This window comes from Manis javanica, chromosome 12 (genome assembly GCF_040802235.1).
Source record: "Manis javanica isolate MJ-LG chromosome 12, MJ_LKY, whole genome shotgun sequence".
NCBI classification, from domain to species: domain Eukaryota; kingdom Metazoa; phylum Chordata; class Mammalia; order Pholidota; family Manidae; genus Manis; species Manis javanica.
The window spans coordinates 61,518,774-61,542,460 of record NC_133167.1 but is presented as its reverse complement, the minus strand read 5'-3'; the positions used below and the strand labels follow the sequence as shown (position 1 = coordinate 61,542,460).

General features: G+C 40.9%; 1 long non-coding RNA gene across 1 annotated transcript in view; it reads right to left on the bottom strand.

Moving 5' to 3' along the window:
- Positions 1-2,320: 2,320 nt before the first annotated feature.
- The window catches only part of LOC140844854 (uncharacterized), a 32,745-nt gene continuing 11,378 nt past the window's right edge, over positions 2,321-23,687 (bottom strand). The window contains exon 4 of the long non-coding RNA XR_012123332.1: positions 2,321-2,558. This is a non-coding gene — a long non-coding RNA (uncharacterized lncRNA). The remainder of the gene's footprint in view (positions 2,559-23,687) is intronic.

Below are 23,687 nucleotides of genomic sequence, written 5' to 3'. Positions count from 1 at the left end.
TAATCTGATTCCTAGAGTACTAAGAAGGGCCAGGAGGGATCCATTCCCGATTCCCAGAGTACTTCATGGGTGTATCCATGACCTCGAAATCCAGATCATATTAGTTAACTCATCTTTGGTGAAATCTGGGTTTAAGGATCTTACTCAATGGGACATGTAACTTGTGGAAGTCCTGGTTAATGCAAGGAGGTGCTGCCCGTGTGTGATGTTTATCACCGGGTCCATTTCCTGGGAGGGTCATGGGCCATGATGGCAAACTTTGGTAGATAATGGTAGCTTCACTAACCTTATTGTCTGCACTAGGCAATAAAAACGTCTTCTGGTAGTGGGAAATAGGACCCAAGACTGAAAGGTCGGCACTTTACAGCAGTGTGGGGTAGGCAGGACTTGGTATAGGTCCTTTTATGAAAGTCCAAGTAATGGTTTCTCAATGTGGATCCCATCCCTAGCGGACAGATCCTGACAGGGCACACCAAAGTCAGTTGTAAGATCTCCTGCACCTGTGAATGGAACACTTCATTAATGTTTTACAATAATCTAGCAGATGACTGCAGTAATTTAGCATACATCTAATACATGGTTGATCTGTAAGTGGGCAGCTGGGATAGTTGATGTTCTTGTCACTACTAATGGGCAAAGATATTAAAATCAATATCTGGGAAAATCCTGCTGATTTTTTGATTGTGTTAAATTTGTAGATCAGTTTGGGGAGAATTTACATCTTTACATTTACATCTTTAAATTTACATTTAAAATATTTTTGTTTCCAATTATTTATTGCTAGTATGTGTCACCTTCAAATCTCTAGTACATCCCCTCTGAGCAAATCATGGCTTCTGGAGCTTTCCTGAGGACTTAGGATAACTGACCAGTTCCTCCTGCCCACCCTTCGTTGATGTGGCCCTCACCGCTGTCCAGTCCCTGTCATGCTGCCCTGGACTCGGTCATGTCTGCCCTTCCAGCCTCCATCTAGACTGCAAGTTGTTTGACTTTGCTTGGGAGGGTCAGCTGCATAATTTCACTGTCCCCACCAGGGCTGTTTGAATTTTCTTGTCTGGTGCCACAGTATGGCGTGGCCAGGCCAATCTCTTGTTTTTAACTGAGATTATTCTGGAACTTTATATTGATTATATCCTTAGCCACGCCTCTTCCAGGTCACTGATCTCTGATGCCCTTCTGTCACTCATCTCCAAGGTGAAGATAGGGGATGGCTCAGTCAGCAAGCCTAATCATGCTCTCAGCCCCATAGTCGTATTTATTGGTTTCATGCTTAACATTCCTGAGTCTGTCAGAGGAAAGTTTTGCCCCATAGACTCCCCTCTTTAAAAAGGTGATGTGGGACTTGGTAGGCCCATTTAGTTACTGAAACACCTATCTTCCTCTCCTCAGCATCTTATTCCAGCCCATCCATTTGCATCTGCGTCAGTCTTCTGTCTGTAAGTGAGGGTCTAGTTAACAGGAGGCGTGGTTAGAATGCTGTAATGCCCCCTTCCGTTCCACTCTGAGTGGTCAAGGATGCTAAAGGCCTTTGTGCACGATGCACATGCTTTCAGGAGCCTCGCAGCTTAAAGACGTCAGATGGATCTTATAGAGTGCCCACTGATCCACCCGTTCCTTCTTGAGTCAGGGCACTGTGCTCATTAAAGCTGCACCTAACAGGTTTCTTTAGATTTTAATATTCATCTTTGCCCCATTAATGCCAATACTGCTGGTTAGGAAGTAAACTCACCCACTTTGCTTCTCTCTGGCAACACGGGTAGGAAGTGTGGAAAGACATCTACCATCTGTTTGAAAAGGTGTAGATGCATATGAGCACGTTGATGTTCACCACACCTATTCCCCTCAAGAACATGGTATATGCTATAATCTATGTAGCCCAGATCACTGTTAGCCCCAAACCCTGTGAGCCAGGTTATATATGTACTATGTGTGACCATGAACCTCTACATTATTAAAGATATAAAACATTTAATTTTTTGGATAACTCCAAAGGTGGCATGTCCAGTAGCCCTCTTAGATACCATAGCCAATACATCTAAATGAATCAACAGTTAATCACACTTCACAGGAATGTGATGCCTGGGAGAAGAATGCAGGCCAATTGAAGAATAAAGAACAGATTTGAGTATATACTCCAGTAATGATTGAAATATAGTGATGTCAAGCAGAAACTGGTGCTATAGCAAAACCAAGCTTTTGCTTGCCTCGTCTGGGGAGTCAAATATGCAAAATCTTCTCTCTCATAGAGCTGAATCAAATTCTCAGTCAGTATCCACAATATCCACATGGCAAGGAGCATGTAATGAATACTTACCATCTTTGCGACAGCCTACTGTCTCTTGAATGGCCTTTCTGTATTTTAGTACACCTCCATGTGAGTTTTGCTTTCTCAGGTCTCCTTTGCTGCGTGCACACAGACAGTAACTTGGGTATTGGCAGTTAGAACATCTGCACTAAGCAGCATGAAGAGCAGCTTTTGCACAGTTTCCCATAAGCTGGCCTGAGTTGTGGCATATGTATCTGGTCTTCAGAGGGCCTCCCGGTTGGCATGTCCGCTCCTGAAGCAGAAATGGTGTCAGTATTAGTGCTGGCAGATGCTGCAGCAAAGTCAAGTTCCCAGATTTCAGTGCCCAGTGGGGGCAAAGAGAAGGGTGGTGATTTATTTTTTCCCTCCCCTACCCCCTGTTTTTACCTTTTTTTCTTGTTGACTTAAACTAACCATTTTAAAGTATAATTCAGTGGCATTCAGGACTTTCACAAGGTTGTGCCACCACCACTACCTAGTTCCAACATCACTCCAAAAGGAAACCCCACACCTACCCAGCAGGGGCACTGTCTTTCTCCTGTAATTTTTGTAGCATGGTTTGGAATATTATTCTTGGGAACTTATCCTACAGTTGTTTTCTACAGAGGTATAATTATGTAAGTGTGAAAATATACAAGGGTAAACCTAAAGAAACAGTTTGTGCCTAAATTATTTCTTGGACATATTGTCTTCAAAGGAATGTTTTAAACCAACCAAAGGCTAACATCCCCATGCTTACACTGGGAGTTCATTTTAAATTAAAATCGCAAATAGTACATGATTGGTTTTTTATTATTTTGGAGTTCAAATCAGACCATTGTGAAAATATAATGCAGTAAGCTATGTGCGCAGTTCTTTCCAAAACCCCTACTGCTCATACTTTTCTCTAAGATGTAGTTGAACCAGTCAAGGATTATGGCTTCAACATGATTCCAGTCGTCTTGCCACCCCTGGGCTCATGTCAAACCAAAATAAAAGGCGTCATCACCCCGAGGCAAGGCAGCTCTCACTGCATTGGCAGGGCCATCGCTGCACGCAGGCTGTCCCAGTGCCCACTCGCGCTTCCCGACCACTGGATGGACAGTCGTGGGATGGCGAACCGCAAACTGTGGCGCTAGGAAGAAGGTTGTCCGAATTCCAAGCAGCGGCGGGTCCTGTGCCTGGCTGCAGCAGGGCCAGCCCTAGGGGAGCAGCTCCAGCAGCAGCCGACCTCAAGGACCCAGCAGATGGCAGGGAAAAGCATAGAAGCAGTGGGTGAGGGAGCTCCTGGGAGGGGAACAATAGCTGGCAACTGACATCTGGGATCTGCAGCTTCCAGGTCAGCCAAATGCACCATATCCAGTGTGTACTTACTTTCCCATATGTTTCTTGGGCAATTATCTAGAAAAAATATTTTTAAAAGGAACTGTGTTCAGTGTTAGACTATCTTTGTCCAAGTGATCTCAGACAGTATGTGGTTTTTGTACTTGTAAAGCAAAAATCTGAAAAATTAAGGATTACTATTAGTAGCCTAGCAATACTCTGAGGCTGAGACTCCTGATGCAAAAAGGTGAATTAAAAGGTAAGTTTAAAAGTTCCATCATGCTAAATTGTACATGTTTATGATTCACTGTGCTTTAGGTCTATGTGAAACCAAATCCATGGATTGACCAATGGCCATTTTACCACCTCCAAACTTATCTTTTATTGTTTTGCATTTTATCTCTTTGTTTACTTCACTTTCTTCTGTTTGACTGCTATCTGTACTATTCTCCTCTATCATATATCATTCATCTTTGTGTGAGCACCTAGACCCTTTGAAAAAAGCTTTTAATCTATTTAACTAGTGATTGCTTATTTATTTAAATGTATTTGTGATGTGAGTGCCTACTGTATACCAGGCATTATGAAAGGCACTGAGACTAAAAAGACAGTAAGACAAGGACCATACTCAGAGAGCTTTTCTAGGCCATAGAATTACATTTCTTTTTCCCTGTATCATTTAACAGACACTCAGTTGATTAGGTTCTGTTTTTATTTAAAAATTTGGAGTCTTATAGATAACTGGTATTTTTACAAACCACATTAAATTGCATATATAAGTTTGAATTTTATGATGATAAATTATTTAAGTTCCCAATCTCAAAGGTTACTGTGACTTATTACAATAGGCAAAACTAAAAATATATTCTTGCCTGAGAACCTGTCTTCTACAGAGATAAAATAAATAATGGTGTTTTGAGATAGCATTCTAAATGCACTTTAATTTCCAATCAGCAGATAGTAGCACTTGATTTCATTTCAAAGAGAAAGTTACACTGGAGTTCTGTGTTACATTATGACAAGTACACTCAGAGCTTCCAGAAAATGATCCCTAAAGTGAAAACCAAACATACTCAAATTGCAGATTCTCTGGTTTGTCTCAGAAGGGGGAACATTGTGGTACTTTGGTCAAGTATTTTTAATTTAACAAGGTAAAGGGCAGCCTTTACTGCTCCTCAGTGTAAACAAGTGGCCTTTTTCTTTTTGATTATCATACTAAACACAATCTGAAATTTTACTTACTATAAAGGAAATAGATTTTATGTTTTTCTCTGATTAACTTTTCTCAGGAGCATTTTAAGTGAAATGAATTTGATTTATGCTAATTTCTACTATTATTGCTGCAGGCACTAAATTATCTGCTACATTCTATAAAATAAAGACCACACAGAAGAAATTCTTCCAAACAACCAAAAGTAAAGAGAAACATTCCTGCATACTAGGTTTATAAAATGGGTATATGTATTTTCTTAAATGCTCATCATGATTGGAAGGCATGATTATCCTGCTGTTTGTATTGTAATATTATCCCAAAAGGAAACAGAACTGTCCATGCAACAAATGTAGCAGGCCCTATACTATAGTTCCCAGATGGTGAGCACAAGTCTCTGTAGACATTCACTTTCAGTTTGTAACTTTGTAGCTGAATTATCTCTTGACCATATATATTCTTTAGTGTGATTTTGTAATGCATTATTTCAGGTTTCGGTCCACTCAACAGGGGCTCTTCTTGATTTGTCTTGTCTGGAATGGACCTAGTATGTCACTGCCTAGTTGTCCCTCTTTTTCTAGTAGTTATCATTTGACAAATAGGTGTCTAGTGTGTCTAGGTATCCAGGACCAGGCCCCTGATGCCCCCTCAGAGCCTGAGCGCCAGCCACATGACACCTCCTTGGGGGTTCCAGAACCAGCCACATGTGCTCCTAATGGTACCTGAGCTTCTGTGTATCACATCTTCCCTTTGGTTCTCCAGTCCTGGGTGGACTGATAAATTATTTTGCAGTTATTATTGTTTGGGTTCCTCTTTTGTTCTTTCAGTTTTCTACCATCTGTTTAATCAAGTCCCTGCATTAAATCTCCTCTGTTTGAAATACTTAATTTCCATCTTATTATTCCTGACAAACAGAGGTATAAAAAAGCAAATGCATGTCTAAAGTATTATTTCAACAGCAGAAGAAGGTTTTTATTTTCTAGATTTCATATATGATTTCAAGTGAAATACTTGTTAGGGTCTTGGAGTTTTGGTAGCATAAAAATTGAGTCATTTACTTTCAATAATCCAAAAATAGAGCCAATAAAATCAGAAATTTAGGGTGGATGAAGATAAAACCCCTCAACATTGCACTTGGTAGTGCTTTAGATTCATGATTAACAGTCCATAGTTAAACGCTGAGTATAAAATACTTTATACTTCTTTGCCCTTCTTATGAAATTACTAAGAAGAGCTCCATATTATATGTGACCCTCTCAATGAATGTTTTCCTCTCTCCCTTCAAAACAGCCAGGAGAAAACCACAAAATAACAAAACTCAACCGGGGAGAACTAGATAATCTGCAAAGGCCTTTAACCATTAAAGAAACAGAATTTGTAATTTAAAAATTTCCATAAAAAATCACCAGACCCAGATGGTTTCACTGGAGAATTTTACTAAACATTTAAATAAATTAACATCAGTTTTATGCAATCTCATCCAGAAAATGAAGAGCAGCAGACACTTCCCATCTCATTTTTTAAGGGCAGTATTACTCTGATATCAAAACCAAAGACAGTACAAAAAAACAAAACTACAGACCAGTATCTCTCATGAAGTTAGATGCAAAAGTCCTTAACAAAATATTAACAAATCAAGTCTACCAATGTATTTTAAAAGTATATACTATGACCAAGTGGGATGATTCCATATGTATAAGGCTGGTTCAAATTTTTAAAAATCAATTGATGTAATCCAGGGAAAAGAAGAAAAATCATATGTTAATATTAATTGACACAGAAAAGTATTTGACAAAATCAAACCCCATTCAAAATAGCCAGGGGTCCCTACTTTGGGATCTGATAGTGTTGACTACACCCTCAGGCACTTTTCCCATCTTTGATACTCCCCTATGTAGGACTAATGCTTCTCACATCTCATTTGGTGAAGCAAGGGACCAGATTTTAAAAGAAATACATGGACAGAAATGTGATAAATCAAATGTAGTTTATTGTTTCTTAGTCACAATTTACTGTTTCCAAGCCACAATTTTAAAAATGTATTTTCTTATAAAGAAAATAGTACTTTTCTAAATAAATAATGTAGTTGGAAAGTTCATAATTACTCCCATGGTAGACACTTTACTGGACTAAGCTAATAAGTACCTTAACAGTCCTGTACCCAAGATCTTCCATTATACATTAATATTTGAATTCATACATTCATTATATAGTCAGGATAGCAATTTCTAGATACAGTGCTAATGTACTTCCTGGCTCAAGCTGAAATACTTAAGAGCAATGAACTAATTCATGGATTAATATTGTTTAGATATCAGCCTCTATAATTAAATAGGATAATGTAAAATGCTTAGCACACTTCCTGCCATAGAGTCATTGCTCAATAAATGATAGCCATTAGAATCTGCATTATAAACTAATGATATCATGAGGCCTTCTACATTGATTACTGCCATGGGTAATTTTTTTTAAAGAAAATCATTTTCAAGCTATTGGTAAATTTTTCAAATGCAAGATCCTTATGTGGTGGAAACATTGTTATGCTTTCAAAAGTCCAATCACAACTCTATTAATCTAAAGTTCGATTACCAATAGTTTTTCCCTGCCATGGATTTCAGCCATATACCTGCTGTCTATCCAAGTCAGTTAAAAAAAAAAGTGCTGCCATCTAGTGTTAAATTAAAGCCTCTGCTACAGAAAAGTTGTGTGAGTTGGATGCTCTGGGGAGCATTATTGAGGGAATACTAGAACAAAATTTAATTTTGTTGATGAATTGTGGGGGAAACAGCATAGGCCGAGAGAGCGTGAGACTATGACACAGGTCTCCCAGTCTTGCCTAAGATAAGGAGTTACTCAGGAGCAAAGAGTGCCATGAGGACCCCTCCCTCCGGGCAGGAAGGGCTGGTAGCCACCCTGAACTCAGTCATTGGCTGGGGGCAGCCTGGCAGAGTGGCCTTGGCTTGGAAGGTAAACAGAGCCTGAGCACCCACAGATGGAGGTTGTTGGCTATTTGCACTCTATAAAGCTAAACAGTAAGTTCTCTTTCGAAGGGAGACCTGGGCAGCACACCTCCATGACTTGCTCAGAAGAAATGCTGGAGAAGACATAGAGAAGTAAAATTCCTGTTTGACCTATTTTGCTGCCAATTACTTTTTTACCTATCCAGACTCCTTTAAGAAAGGTGGTTTTAAAATCACGCTTCTGTGAAACACACAACAGCTAAAACTATGTAATAATAACCTATTTCTAATTTGGAAACATTTAGAACAGTAATTCATAGAAATTAAGGCAATGGATAGAATTTTCTCAATATTAACTTTTCTATTAATTTTTCATAAATTTGATACCTTATATGACTTATTTGCCTACAAGTGTTAGTAAACAAGAGTGACAAAACAAGTTGTTTATACTTTTTCTGGAACACAGTTTTGTGTATGTGATTTTATACTATTTACTTACAGTGGTCATTTTCTGTTAGAAAAAATATTGCTAATTTGTTTGTTGGAATTATATAGAATATTTCATGTTTTTCTGAAAAAATGCTTAATATTCTGAAAGCAGCAACACTGTTTGCATTGCTTAACCAGTAGAATAAAATTTACAACTCCTCTGTTGCCATTAAAATGAAATAATAGAAGCAGGGCACTGTTTCCCCAAAGATAACTAACGTCTCACAGAAAATCATCTTTAAGATTATATGAACACTTTAAAGAAACAGGTATGCTAAAGAACTGGTTCAGTTATCAATTAGCTACACTAAACTGGCTATATGATTAAAGTTTATTAAACTACAACATATGAGAAATAAGGCCTGTGGACCACTGTGGTTAAACATCTTCTTAAATTAATAAGTCCACCTCCTAAGCCTTATTTTGCTATGTGGGGATTCATTCACTTATTCAACAAACATTTATGGAGTGCCTACAATGTAAGATGTATACAGCTATGAACAGGTGCTTTACAAAAGAAAAGCCCAAGTGGCCATATCACATATAAATTAAGTGCTCAACCTCCTTAATAAACAAAGAAATGCAAATGAAGAGCACATTGAGATACTATTTTATATCTCTTACATTAAAAATCTAACAAAGCCAAGGGTGATAATGTGAATCAATGTGAACTCTCAATGCATATTATGATGTATATGTGAATTTATAAATTACGTCCAAAACCAATTTGACAGTGTCTTGCAAAGTCACATTGACATCTGTGACATAAAATTCTGCTCCTAAATATATATGCTAGATAAACCTGCACATGTATTTGAATGCTTTTATCAACACTTTCTGTAATATCAGAAAAAACTGGAAATATTCCCACAATCCAGTGACAGGAAATAAATGAATTTTGATGTATTCTATTTATTCAATAAAGTAATATACAGCAGTGAAAGTCAGTGAACTCTAAGTATACACATGGATGAATCTCAAAGCATAGTTTTGAGTGAAAAGCAATTCCCAGAAGACTCATACTATATGATACCACATCTAGAAGCTCAAAACCAAACCAAATAAAGCAATGTGTTGCTCACGGTTAGAAATGTAAAGCTCAGACTGATGGTTACAGGGATGAGATGGAGGAGCATATGACTTATTGTTAAAGTTGAAAGTTTTGTGCTGGATAACAGGTTCATTATATTATGCCACATATTTTACATATATGGTATATATGTTCTTTTATAATTTATGAATATTTTTAAATTATTTGGATAGATTTAAAAGCAATAAAATAATTCTCTCAGTAGACCTGACAGTGTAATCCATATTTTCTGTATCTCAGGCTAGTGGTCTTGGAAATTCCACTTCAAAGCAAGTAGAAAAACAGAACACAACATCAAATACTATACTTTCCCACTAAAGTATTCTTTTCCTTTCTTTTTAATTCATAAAAGTAATGATTTGTTATAAAAATTCAAACAATACTTAAAAGTATTAAATGGAAATAATTTTCCCCTCTGCACTTCTCAACTCCTTCAATTCCACTGCCCAGATAGTATTGTTAATACACTTATGCATTATTTCTGACATTTCAATGCATATACAAACATATGTATATTTATATACACACACCAAACATGCATCCTTTTAAAAATAAAAACACAAAACCTATTTGCCTATAAATATTCTTCAAGAACTTATTCTTTCATTTAACATTAACATTTTTCATGTCATGATTTTACCCCTAAATCACCCTGAATACTTTTAAGGGCTATATGGTTTTTAATCATAATGTATACATCATGATTTAATTTAAACACTCACTCAATGTCAGGTTTATAAGTTATTGCCAGTGTAACAGGACATTCAATGAGACTCTTTCTATGTCAATTTCAGCTGAGGCTTCCAAGTCTACAAATAAAACAAAAGGTGCCAACTACCTGTACTTTCTAAAGTAAGACATGACACTACTTAGGTAGAACTTACAAAGGAGGTCCCTATAACCTGGCTGAGATCATGAAGTCAGAATCTATCTTACAATATAAAATTATGGAAGCTTATAAGCTCGAAGAAGAAAAGCTAAAACTTTAGAATGAGATGAGATTTTGAAAAATGCTGAAGACAAAGCAGGGGTTCCTCTTTAGTTTACTCAAAAGAAGATGGCCAAAAGGTACACATCCAGTTATAAATAGTAAGTCATGGGGATATAATGTACAGCATAGTGACTATAGTTAATAATAATGTCTTATATATTTGAAAATTACTAAGAGAGTAGATCTTTAAAAAAAAAGAAGGTGGCTGAGGAGACATTGATCCATTATTTGGACAATGATGGTCACAAGCAATACAGTAAAGGTTAAAACACTCCATTCCTATTTTCATTTCACTTTCATAATCACTATCAGATAGGAAAGGGTAGAAATGAAATTGATATGAGAGAACTGAAGCTCAGGATGAGTAAAAAGTATAATAGGGCACCAAGAATTTATAAAGTAATTTATCCTCAAATCTGGAAAAGTTATGTTTGAAGCAGAATTATGAATTCTCAAGTTACAAACTCAGGTGTGTAGATGTCTTAGTTGGATTCCCTGGAAACAGAATGCAGGAAAAATTAAGTTAGAACATTGATTGGGGAGCGTTCTTGGTAGATAAAATGGGAAGGAAGTGAGAGAGGCAGGACTGGGCACAGCAGGAAGCTTTCCTGCTACATGATTACCACTGAGGTCTCAGTCAATCATTTGGAGAGTTCTGGAACATGGATGGCTCTTCAGGGTTGCCTCAAACTGCGGCGAGAGGGCTAGGCCTTGTTATTCTTGCACCAATCAGTCAGTTGTTGGGCACAGGCCACCCTTCTGGCAGGGGCGTGTTAACCTCGGGTGAAACATTTAAGGTCTGCAACTAATATTCTCAGCAGCAGGCGTGGTTAGAGGAATTGGCACTAAGGAGAGAATTGGGCTGAAGTAACGTAGTATCCACTACAACAACAAAATGTGTATTTTTTCCTTTCTAGTACTCTTTGATTTCTGCTTGCAGTCTCCATTTTAGCATGACTTGAACAACTTCTGTGATACTCTCAGGCTCATAGGGAATCATTCTGCCATTCCCCAAGCTGCACCGGAGAGAGTAGGGATGTGGGAAGTCGTCTTGGGTCGCCCAGATTCATCACTTAGACACTTGCCCTCACCCTGCTCCTCTGAGTATGAGGAAACCGCACGCCTGGCCTTTTTTTCCAGGGGTGCCCACGTTCTCTTCTATTTGTGGATTTCCAAATGTACTGAGCATTTCTCTGGTCTGAACAAGTACACATAGCGCAACAGACCGCAGGTGGAGACAAGGAAGTGGGAGGCATAACAGGATCAAGAAAAGCAGACTCTCACTGCAGATAACACAATTTTTCCTCATCTAATTTTTATAACTTGAGTTCCCTCTACACCTCGGTATTTTTATGTCCAAAGGCATAGCTCAGAAATTTTAAAAGCCTTTTTTTTTTTTACTTTTCTCATGTAACAACCTTTCCCTGAGGAAATGAACATGTTGACTAAATGAATAAAGAACAAAGAGTGAAAGAAATTCAGAAAAGAAAGTCTTAGGTAACATCTTAAAATATTATCTTGCCACGATTATATCCAAGAATCTTAACAGAACCTGTGGACGAGATCAATGAAGCTTTGTTACAGTCTTTGATGGTTTAGGGAGAAGGGAAAAGGAGTAAATGATCAAAGTCAAGGAAATGTCTCCATTTTTTTTAAGATGTAAGAAAGAGAATGCCGGAAACCATAGATTGGTAACCTTAAAGTCCCACACAGGGAGAATTTCGCACAAAGCTTATCTCATTCCCTCTTTTTGATAGTTTCTCTTGGCCATGCAAAGGACTTGAAATAAGCTATCTGGACTCCAGCAAATAATTTAAGTCCTGAGATACCACTATGAATACAGTACATAAATGGGGCCCAGAAAACACAAGGGCTAGTCAATTTATAATACGATGAACAACCATCCCCAGTGAGAACTGGAACATAGCCAAATTCAAGTGGTCCAGACAGAGGTGACCATGTGTAACTCCAGGGGGAAAGTACTCTCCCAGCCCGGGGCAAAATACCTTTGAACTGAAATCAGTCAAAGGGAGAAATAAAGTGGGAGAAACTTGTTTATTGCTTACAAGAAGTTGTCTACTTCTGCTTGCCCGTGTCTCTCAAACTCTGGCTGCAGAAAAAGGGCCCCCACGCAACCTTTCTGGTCCAGATAGGTCTTTGCTCGCCTGTGTAATTACCTATTGATATGCAGATGGACTACCTCTCTCCACTCCTTGGAAACACCTATTGATATGGAGATGCACGAAGACCAGATGGGAGATTCTGGAAATACTGCAATTTTACCCACATCCACCCCTCCAGAAATATCACCACAGAGTCCACTCATTCACCATCTTCTGTAATGACCCCTGTGTGAGAAAACCGGAGCATTGTAACCAGACTAATGACATACAATAGCAACAGCAATAAAATCATTATAATCCTCAAACTGGAAGATTCAGCTAGGTTCAAAGTCCTATGCAGATTAAATCTACAGCTCCCCCATTCCACAGGCAGTCAGTAGCTGAACAGGTAGGGATTTCAGAGCAATCATCACAGGGTAGCTGCAGCCAGGAGATGGGTCCAGGCCATAGGCACTGTAGAAGGAAATAACCTTAAGGGAGATAAGATACATGTTCTAATGACACCAGCATAGGCAAGTCTTGTTCATCAGGTAGGATGCATGCAAGACAGTGATCCTGTGACAGGACAGTGACAGGAATGGGATCTCATCCTGGTCTAGAATACCAGACTTTCACCCCACTCCCTGTGGGAGTTACAGATGGGTCAATATATAGGGCTACAAGAGGTACATGCACTGGCCATAAACATAAAACAAAACTTCCCCGTAAGATGTTCTTACTTCCTGGACGTTTTGGGTACACTACCGTGATCTTTGGGGGCCACTCTGCTGTTACTCCAGGAATACACACAAGGTCAGCTTCCAGGCCTTGTCCCCAGGGTGCCAGAAGGGTGAGCCATCACTGGTCCATGTGTCAAAATGTCCAGGGCCACATCCAGTCAACAATGTCTCCAGGGTTTAATGCAGTTGGGGCTGACAGCAGGATGGTGCTCTGCTGGCCATATCCTGGCTCCCATAACTCCTCTTTGGTTTGCACATACAGTTGTATAGGAGAGGCAGCAATGTGTATGAGAATGCCCACAGGGCTCAAGGCTCCTTTTCAGGGCTTCTCATTCAAATGCCATAGTACTGTCCATAAATGAACTGACCAGCCCCATTGACTATTGGTGTCTGACTTCAGGCCAGATTTCAACAAACCATTGTACCTCTCTATCATGCCTGCCCCAGTAGGGTTATATGGTACATGACACTTACACTTTATTCCCAATTGCTGCACCCATTCTTGTAACACATATCCAGTAAAGTGGGTGCCTTGATCACTCTCAGTCACCTGCAGCTGGCCATAGGCTGCAAAGAGATGCTCCAGGCACCTTTTGGTGGTTTGCTGATCTGTACAACATGCAGGAAAAGCAACCCACAGCCCAGTAGCCATGTGCACACAACTCATGGCATACTAATGTCCTTCTGATATGGGCAGAGGCCCAATATAGTCTATCTGCCACATGACAAAGTGTATCAGTCCCTTTGCTATTGTCTCATGTTGCTGCGGGACTCAGTGTTAAGTCCCTCTTAGAGCACACAAGGCACTCCTTCCTGGCTTAGCTGACTTTTTCAAAGGTCAATGGGAAGCCCCACCTATGGGCTGCAGCCCACATTGTCTTTTGCCCCACATGCAACAAATGCTGATGTAACCATTGGGCTACATCAGAGGCAGGCTTTCCTTCTAGCCAGCGCACCTGGGCCAGTGTGTCTGCTTCCTCATTCCCCGGGGATGCCAAAGGCAAATGGCCAGTCACATGATATACAGTAACTGTTTTAGTCTGACCAGAGGACCATAGGTCTTGCCACAACTCTTGCCCCACAGGGCAGGTGACCAACCATCCAGTTGGCATGGTACCATGTTGGTACCTACAGGGTCAAAGTCCAATAGAGGGCCCAGCTGTCAACACAGACAACTATGGAGGAAGGCTCCTGGATGCTCATGAGCCACACTGCCTGCAACTCAGCCCATTGGCTGCTCTTCCCCTCTCCATCCTCCATCCATATTGTCTCAGTCTTAGGATGGAAAGCCACAGCCCTCCACTTTGGGGGTTGCCCATGACAGGAACCATCTGTGTACCAAGCATCTTCAGGTATAGGGGTTTTTCCCTCCTGATAAGGAGTCTCGGCTACCAATGGCTCAAAAGCAAGTTATTCCTGCTTTCCACTGGTATAGGTCACTGACCCCAATAAACATTGGAGTTCTCCACTTAAGGGGCTAGCAGAAAGGGTGCTATGCTGCTGTAAATATGCACCCCATTTGGCCAGCGTAGGTGTCTGTGCCATGCCACTCCGTGGCCTTTGGGTCCAAACTCGCACCTACCCCATGATGGGATAGGTAGTTATTAATTTGGTCAGAGCTGTTCTGGTGATGGGCTCTGTAGCCAGCAAGGTGTGGTGCACGAGTCAGTTGCTTCTCTGTCAAGGTGTAGCTGACTTCTGCTCCTTTCTTAGTCGTGAGCAGAATCCAATTGGTTGGCATGTTCATTCAAGCTGCTACCAGAGACCCCATCCATAACCATCTTCTGTTACATGAACATCTAGCTCACAGGGCCTTGATGAGTCCATTACATGCAAGGCCTGTATGGCCTTGGCTGCCCACTTGGCAGCAGTAAAAGCAGCTGCATGTCTCATCCCAGCCCCACCTGATGCCTTTTGTGGCAACTGGTATAAGGGCTTCAGTTTTTGTGCCAAGTGCAGAATAAACACTCTCCAATAGCCCAAAAGACCTAAAAACTCTTGTAATACTGCCACAGTGGAAGAGGTGGGGAAAGCCTGGACCTTGTCTATGACTGCTTCTGGGAGAACTTTAGTCCTACCTGACCAGACAACCCCCAAGAACTTTACTGACAAATCAGATCCCTGAACCTTGGTGCTGTTCACAGCCCATCCTTTCTCCTGTAGACGTCGCAGCAGTCTAGGAACTTCCCCTTCTAAATCTGCAAGATAATGAGATGCGAGCATGATATCATCAATGTAGTGAAACAGCCACACAGTTTGCAGTTTCTTCCATATGGCCAAGTCCTGGGCTACAAGTCCGTGACAGATGGTTGGACTGTGGAGGTATCCCTGTGGAAGGACGCTGAATGTCTACTGCTGGCCTTCCCATGTGAAGGCAATCTGTTCCTGACTTTCCTGTGCTATGTCAATAGAGAAGAAAGCATTAGCAAAGGTAATAATGATATGTCCATAGTTCATGACTGAGAGTGTCCATAAGGGCTGCTATAGAGGGGATAGAAACATGCAAAGGGGTGTGTGACTTTATTCAATTTCCTCTAATCCACGGTCATATGCCAGGAGCTGTCTGGCTTTTTCATTGGCCACACTGGGGAATTAAAAGGACTATTGGTGCGCTTTATGATCATGCCTACCTTCTCCAACTCCTGTAGAGTTTCCCCTATTTCCTTGTGCCTCCCAGGCAATTTATACTGCTTAGCATGTGTTATCAGACAGGTACAGGCAGAGCTACAGGTGGGTGCTTAGTATGTCCCCTCAGAACTGCCTTGACCACACATACCCTCAGTCTGAACTCACCTGCAATGGTCTGTAGCCATAGGCCCTGCAGGATATGTACCCCACAAATATATTCAGGGATGGGAGAAATGTACATGGTATATTCCTTGAGAGTAAATGCCCTATCTCCAAATGGCATTTGAGCTTTCTTCACTCTAATTGTCTTGCCCGCATAGCCATCTATTATAGCAAGGGTCCCAGGAAAATTCTCAGGGTTGCTGTAAATTAGAGAACACTCAGCCCCTCTGTCCACCAGTGACAGGACACATTGTACATTCATGGGGGACCAATGAATTGCTAATTCTACATGTGGCCTCTGATCCCCACCACATCCCCCAAGGTGGGGGCCTTGATCCATACCCCCCTCAGTTGAACTATAATGCCCAATTGTCATCCTGTGGGGTGAGAGCCCAGCGAGATCCTGAGTACTGTCCCCCAGGAAGTCTTGCAGGGACACAGGCCAGACATGGGACTTGACCTCCAGCTTCTGTGTCTTCAACCTCAACAACTGGAATTTCTGCTCTGGCTTTAATTGGTGCCACAGTTCTAACAAGATCCTACTGGGCTGCCCATCAAGGTTTTCTTTCACTATCCCAGTCTCTATCAAATCAACCCACATCTGGGTCCTCGGGACCTTCACAGGGCCCTTTTACCTCTCCTTTCAGTTGTAGCCTGTACGTGCTTCCATGTTCGTATTGTTTCAACCTCCCCCAGATCTGCTAAGTACGAGTAGCCTCGCTTATGGGTTGACCTCTGTGGGGGGCAAGAATAGTCACCACAGACCCAAAGAGAGATGGGGGAGTTGTACGGAGTACCAGATTTCTCATTCCTATAGTGAACAACTCTTCATCAGGACCCTGGGGATCCATATTATAGATGATGTTTTCCGTGACCAGTACCTGTAACACCTGCTGGAGCTCTGCATACGTTTTCCAGCTAGTGGGTAAGAATGGTAAATCACCCTGATTAGGCCAAACTGCCCTGATGGCAGCTGTCAGCCAACCCAGAATTCCCTGAGGTGTGACGGACACTTTGCAACCACTGCCAGAGGGAAGTGTGAGTCGGCAGGGAAGCCAGTCTTCCTATTTCAGAACTCGACATCACAATGTTTTCAACCCCTTTATCTCAGAGACATAAAAACCACATAGGCAGAGGTTCTGACAGTTTCTACACATACTGGACACTCATGCCCATCAGTTAATCCTAGGTAAAGGGACAGAGCATGGAGTGCTCCACAACCTGGGGAGGGGGCGGCTCCCCCCCCTGAGGAGCCTGTGGTTGTTGCATTTTTATTTTCTTAATTTCAATCAGGCGAGCCTTTAATATGGGAGAGGCTGGTGCCTCGGATGGTGGCCTCGGCAACAGATGGTCCCTTGGCCCCACGCCCTCATCCTCTCTGCTACCATCTCCAGGGCTGAAGTCACTGCTCTTTCCTCCCCCTCCCCCACTGACTCCTGCAATGCAGATTCTCCTGCTGCCTCCTCCCTTGCTGCTAATGGATCTTCCAGGAGCATGACCCATCTTCTCAATAACTGTCTCTCTTTCTTACAGGCATCCCATAGGTCATTGTCCAGCTTCTCCAAGAGATGCAGAAGTGTGTCCCTTTCCTGCCAAAGTCTCTCTTTCTCCTCGATAACCCTTTCCACTATCTTGAGTAATAGACATCCCACAAACCTGGCTGCTACACTGCCACTTGACCTCTAAGCAGTCTTCTATCTCACGCAGGGCTAATTCCACAGCTTTCCATGTCTCCACCCTTCCCTAGTTTGGCGAAGGCCCCACGCCTCTAGGAGGTGCTTTACCCTAGACCAATTCCCCACTAGGGGCTCCCCAGTTGGAAGCTCCACAGATAGGGGGCTCCTGGGTGAAGCTGCATCCTCTACCGCGGCAGCCACTGGGGCCTCCCCATCATCCATGGGGGTTCTGGGCATCTCCCCACTTTCTCTAGGGGCAGCCCACCCAAAGGTCACACCCATGTAGACAGATTTCATGTTCAGAGGTCCTGCTGGTACTGCCAGATGTAACTCCAGAGGAGAAATAATACCTTTGAACCGAAATCAGTCAAAGGGAGAAGTAAAGAGGGAGCAACCTGTTTACTGCTTACAAATAGTCCTCCACTTCTGCTCACCCATGTCCTCTCCACCTGGCTTCAAAAAGGGGTCCCACCCATCCTCTCAGGCTTAGATATGTCCTCACTGCCCCTGGGCCCCACCCCATAGTTACCTATTGATATGGAGATTCAGTACCTTTCTCCTCTCCTTGGAAACACCTATTGATATGGAGATGCATGAAGGCCAGGCAAGATATTCTGGAAATGTTGCAATTTTACCCACACTGTGGAAACCATGACTCATGAAGAAAGTTGGACAGAACTGGGTACATGAAGCTAGAAGGGAACCAATGATTATATGAAAATGAAAAGTTTTGCACCCATTATGTGTAGGCTAATTCTATGGGGCTGAAAAGGAAAAGAAAACTAGGGAAAATTTTTGATAGGATTTGTCTCAAAGCAAGCACAATTGAGTAACAACAAAAAATCCCCAGGATGTTGTGAAGCAGTAAGTTTGCCAGCAGCGTTACATGGCGGAGATTCATTCATGCCACTAGATGTACAGATTGCCTACTTGCAGCTCACAGAGAAATGCAGAATGGGACTAAAGAAAGAGTGACTTCTAGGAGCGCCCACAGTTCTGAGCAGCTACAATTCGACTCTTAAAAAATGCAAAACCAAAACCAAGTGAAATGCCACTCTTTTACAAAAATGTTTCATATGATTTACAGAAAAACTAGTGATTCAGAAAGAGTTTTGTAAAAGCCTGTGAATACACTCAGAGTGATTTTATGGCTCATGACTGACAATATTAGTGGAAGCACTAATAAAAGTCAGGAGATATAGTAATAAAACACATAAGCATGGACTCATAAATCATATTCCAACAGAATAAGGAAGGCCATTTTTTCTCTACAATTTAATACAGAGTAAGATTTTACATTAAACTTAGCTTTCCACAGGAGACCTATGAATTTCAGTGTAGGCTAGAGCCTGAGATTAAACTGCTGTTTCAAAGATAAAATAGCAATGAACATATACGTATGAAAAAAATGTGACATTCTAGATTTATGAAGTGGAGATGGTTTAGTCACTCCATCTGATAGCACAGAAGCACAGGATGTTGGCTGCCCATTGGGCACTCCTAACTTCAGCTTCCATATGTTGACTCTCTCCCATTCAACTCTACCAAGATTCTAGAAGGTTGATGAGGAAGTAAAACTTATACTAGGCTTTGGTCACAGCTGTTGTTTTTGCAGCTCAATGACTTACCCCTGCCATCTTGTATCAGAGCCACCCTGTTCCACTCAAGAACTACTCCTCTGACACCTGATGTAGTAGCCAATCATAAGACTTTACCCCACTGCCGCTCAGGCTGGCCAAAGTTCCCATCCACCTTGTGATAGTTAATATTTTGTGCCAACTTAACTGGTCTAAGGGATGCCCAGATAGCTGGTAAAAGATTATTTCTTGGTGTGTCTGTGAGGTTGACTATGGAAGAGATAAGCATTTATTTTGGGAGATTGTGTAAAGAAGGTGGTCCTCACCAAGTCAGGTGGTCATCATTCAATCCTCTGAGAGCCCAAGTAGATCAAAGAGGCAGGGTAAGGGTAAATTTTTTCTCTGCTTGAGCTGAGACATCCATCTTCTCCTGCCCAGAGACATTAGTGCCCCTGGTTCTTGGGCTTTTGGACTCAGACAAAGACTTGTATCATTAGCTGCCACCCTCCCCCCACCCCCACCCCCACAATTCTCAGGCCTTTGGACTGAACTGCACCACCAGATTTCCTGGTTCTCCAGCTTGCAGGCTGTAGAGCATGGTAATTCTTAGCCTCCATAGCTACCTGAGCCAATTCCTATGATAAATCTCTTATATATATTTATCTCCATATATGTCATTGGTTCTGTTCTCTGGAGAACCCTGACTAATAACACTGACTTGCCTACTGAGCCCCAAGTCTGAAACAAATAGGTCCAGAATCCTTTTTCAGAGATTTTCTAGGGATGCTAAGAGGAGGCTTATCTCCTGAGATCACAAGCACTAGAGACTGTTTGAGCCTGCAGAAGCTGGGGACCCATCCGTGAGACAAGGAAAGAACCTTCCTGGGAGTAAACCAGTGGAGATAAAAAGAAGACACAGACCTAATAATATCTTTTGAGTCCCTGACTCCAGGTATGATTTGTTTAAAAACTTTTTTAAATTAAATTATTATTGATATAAACTCTTATGAAGATTTCACATGAAAAAACAATATAGTTACTACATTTACCCATATTATCAAGTCCCCACCCATACCTCAATGCAGTCACTGTCCATCAGTGCAGCAAGATGCCACAGATTCACTGTTTGCCTTATCTGTGTACACTGTTTTCCCTGTGACCCCCCACACCATGTGTACTAAACATAATACCCCTCAATCCCTATCTCCCTCCCTCCCGATTCAACCTCCCACACCCCTCCCCTTTGGTAACCATTCTTGGAGTCTGTGAGTCTGCTGCTATTTTGTTCCTTCAGTTTTGCTTCGTTGTTATACTCCAAACATGAGGGAAATCATTTGGCACTTGTCTTTCTCCCCCTGGCTTATTTCACTGAGCATAATATCCTCCACCTCCATCCACGTTGTTGAAAATGGTAGGATTTGTTTCTTACTTACGGCTGAAGAGTATTCCATTGTGTATATGTACCACATCTTCTTTATCCATTCATCTACTAATGGACACTTAGGTTGCTTCCATATCTTGGCTATTGTAAATAGTGCTGCGATAAACATAGGGGTGCATATGTCTTTTTGAGTCTGAGAAGTCGTATTCTTTGGGTAAGTTCCAAGGAGAGGGATTCCTGGGTCAAATGGTATTTCTGTTTTTAGTTTATTGAGAAACCTCCATATTGCTTTCCACAATGGTTGAACTAGCTTACATTCCCACCAGCAGTGTAGGAGGGTTCCCCTTTCTCTGCATCCTCACCAGCATTTGTTATTCTTAATCTTTTTGATGCTGGCCATCCTAACTGGTGTGAGGTGATATCTCATTGTGGTTTTAATTTGCATTTCTCTGATGATTAGTGATGTGGAGCATCTTTTCATGTGTCTGTTGGCCATCTGAATTTCTTCTTTGGAGAATTGTCTCCTCATATCCTTGGCCCATTTTTTAATTGGGTTATTTGCTTTTTGGGTGTTCAGGCATGTGAGTTCTTTATATATTTGGATGTTAACCCCTTGTCAGATATGTCATTTACAAACATAATCTCCCATACTGTAGGATGCCTTTTTGTTCTGTTGATGGTGTCCTTTGCCATACAGAAACTTTTTAGTTTGATGCAGTCCCATGTGTTCATGTTTGCTTTTCTTTCCCTTGCTCAAGGAGATGCGTTTAGGAAGAAGTTGCTCATACTTATTATATTCAGTAGATTTTGGCTTATGGTGTCTCCTAAGAGTTTTATGGTTTCATGACTTACATGATCCATTTCGAGTTTACTTTTGTGTATGGGGTTAAACAATAATCCAGTTTCATTCTCTTGCATGTAGCTGTCCAGCTTTGCGAACACCAGTTGTTGAAGAGGCTGTCATTTCCCCCATTGTATGTCCATGGCTCCTTTATCGTCTGTTAATTGTCCAGATATGGTTGGGTTTATATCAGGGCTCTCTAGTCTGTTCCATTGGTGTATGGTCTGTTCTCGTGCCAGTACAAAATTGTCTTGATCACTGTGGCTTTGTAGTAGAGCTTAAAGTTGGGGAGCATAATCCCCCCAGCTTTATTCTTCCTTCTCAGGATTGCTCTGGCTAATCGGGGTCTTTTGTGGTTCCATATGAATTTTAGAATGATTTGCTCTAGTTCATTGAAGAATGCTGTTGGTATTTTGATAGGAATCGAATTGAATCTGTAGATTGCTTTAGGCAGGATGGCCATTTTGACAATATTAATTCTTCCTACCCATGAGGATGTGATGTGTTTCCATTTATTGGTATCTTCTTTAATTTCTTTCATGAGCGTCTTGTAGTTTTCAGAGTATAGGTCTTTCACTTCCTTGGTTAAGTTTATTGCTAGGTATTTTATTCTTTTTAATGAAACTGTGAATGGAATTATTTTCCTGATTTCTCTTTCTGCAAGTTCATTGTTAGTATATAGGAATGCAACAGATTTCTGTGTATTAATTTTGTATCCCACAACTTTGTTGAATTCAGATATTAGATCTAGTAGTTTTGGAGTGGATTCTTTAGGGTTTTTTATGTACAATATGATGTCATCTGCAAACAGGGACAGTTTAACTTCTTCCTTGGCAATCTGGATTCCTTTTATTTCTTTGTGTTGTCTGATTGCCATGGCTAGGACTTCCAGTACTATATTGAATAGTAGTGGGGAGAGTGGGCATCCTGTCTTGTTCCCGATCTTGAAGGAAAAGCTTTCAGCTTCTCACTATTCGGTATAATGCTGGCTGTGAGTTTGTCATATATGGCCTTTATTATGTTGAGGTACTTCCCCTCTACACCCATTTTGTTGAGAGTTTTTATCATGAATGGATGTTGAATTTTGTCAAATGCTTTTTCAGCATCTATGGCGATGATCATGTGGGTTTGTGCTTCTTTTTTGTTTATGTGGTAGATGATGTTGATGGATTTTCTAATGTTGTACCATCCTTGCATCCCTGAGATGAATCCCACTTGATTGTGGTGTATGATTCTCTTGATGTATTTTTGAATTCAGTTTGTTAATGTTTTGTTGAGTATTTTTGCATGTATGTTTGTCACGGATATTGGTCTGTAATTTTCTTTTTTTGTGGTGTCTTTGCCTGGTTTTGGTATTAGAGTGATGCTGGCCTCACAGAATGAGTTTGGAAGTGTTCCCTCTTCTTCTACTCTTTGGAAAACTTTAAGGAGGATGGGTATTAGGTCTTCACTGAAGTGTCGATAAAATTCAGCAGTGTAGCCATCTGGTTCAGGGGTTTTGTTCTTAGGTAGTTTTTTTCAATTTCATTGCTGGCAGTTGATCAGTTCAGATTTTCTGTTACTTTCTGGGTCAGCCTTGGAAGGTTGTATTTTTCTAGAAAGTTGTTGATTTCTTCTAGATTATCCAGTTTGTTGGCACATAATTTTTCATAGTATTCTCTAATAATTCTTTGTATTTCTGTGGTGTCCATAGTGATTTTTCCTTTCTTATTTCTGATTTTGTTTATGTGTGTAGAATCTCTTTTTTTCTTGATAAATCTGGGTAAAGGTTTATCTATTTTGCTTATTTTCTCAAAGAACCATCTTTTGCTTTCATTGATTCTATTGTTTTATTCTTCTCTATTTTATTTACTTCTGCTCTAATCTTTATTATGTCTCTCCTTCTACTGACTTTGGGCCTCATTTTTTCTTCTTTTTTCTAGTTTTGTTAATTGTGAGTTTAGAGTGTTCATATGGAATTGTTCTTCTTTCCTGAGGTAGGCCTGTATTGCAATATACTTTCCTCTTAGCATGGCCTTCACTGCACCCCACAAATTTTGCAGTGCTGAATTATTGTTGTCATTTGTGTCCATATATTGCTTGATCTCTGTTTTTATTTGGTCATTGATCCATTGGTTATTTAAGAGCATGTTGTGAAGCCTCCGTGCGTTTGTGGGATTTTTCATTTTCTTTGCATAGTTTATTTCTAGTTTCATACCTTTGTGGTCTGAGAAACTGGCTGGTAGAATTTCAA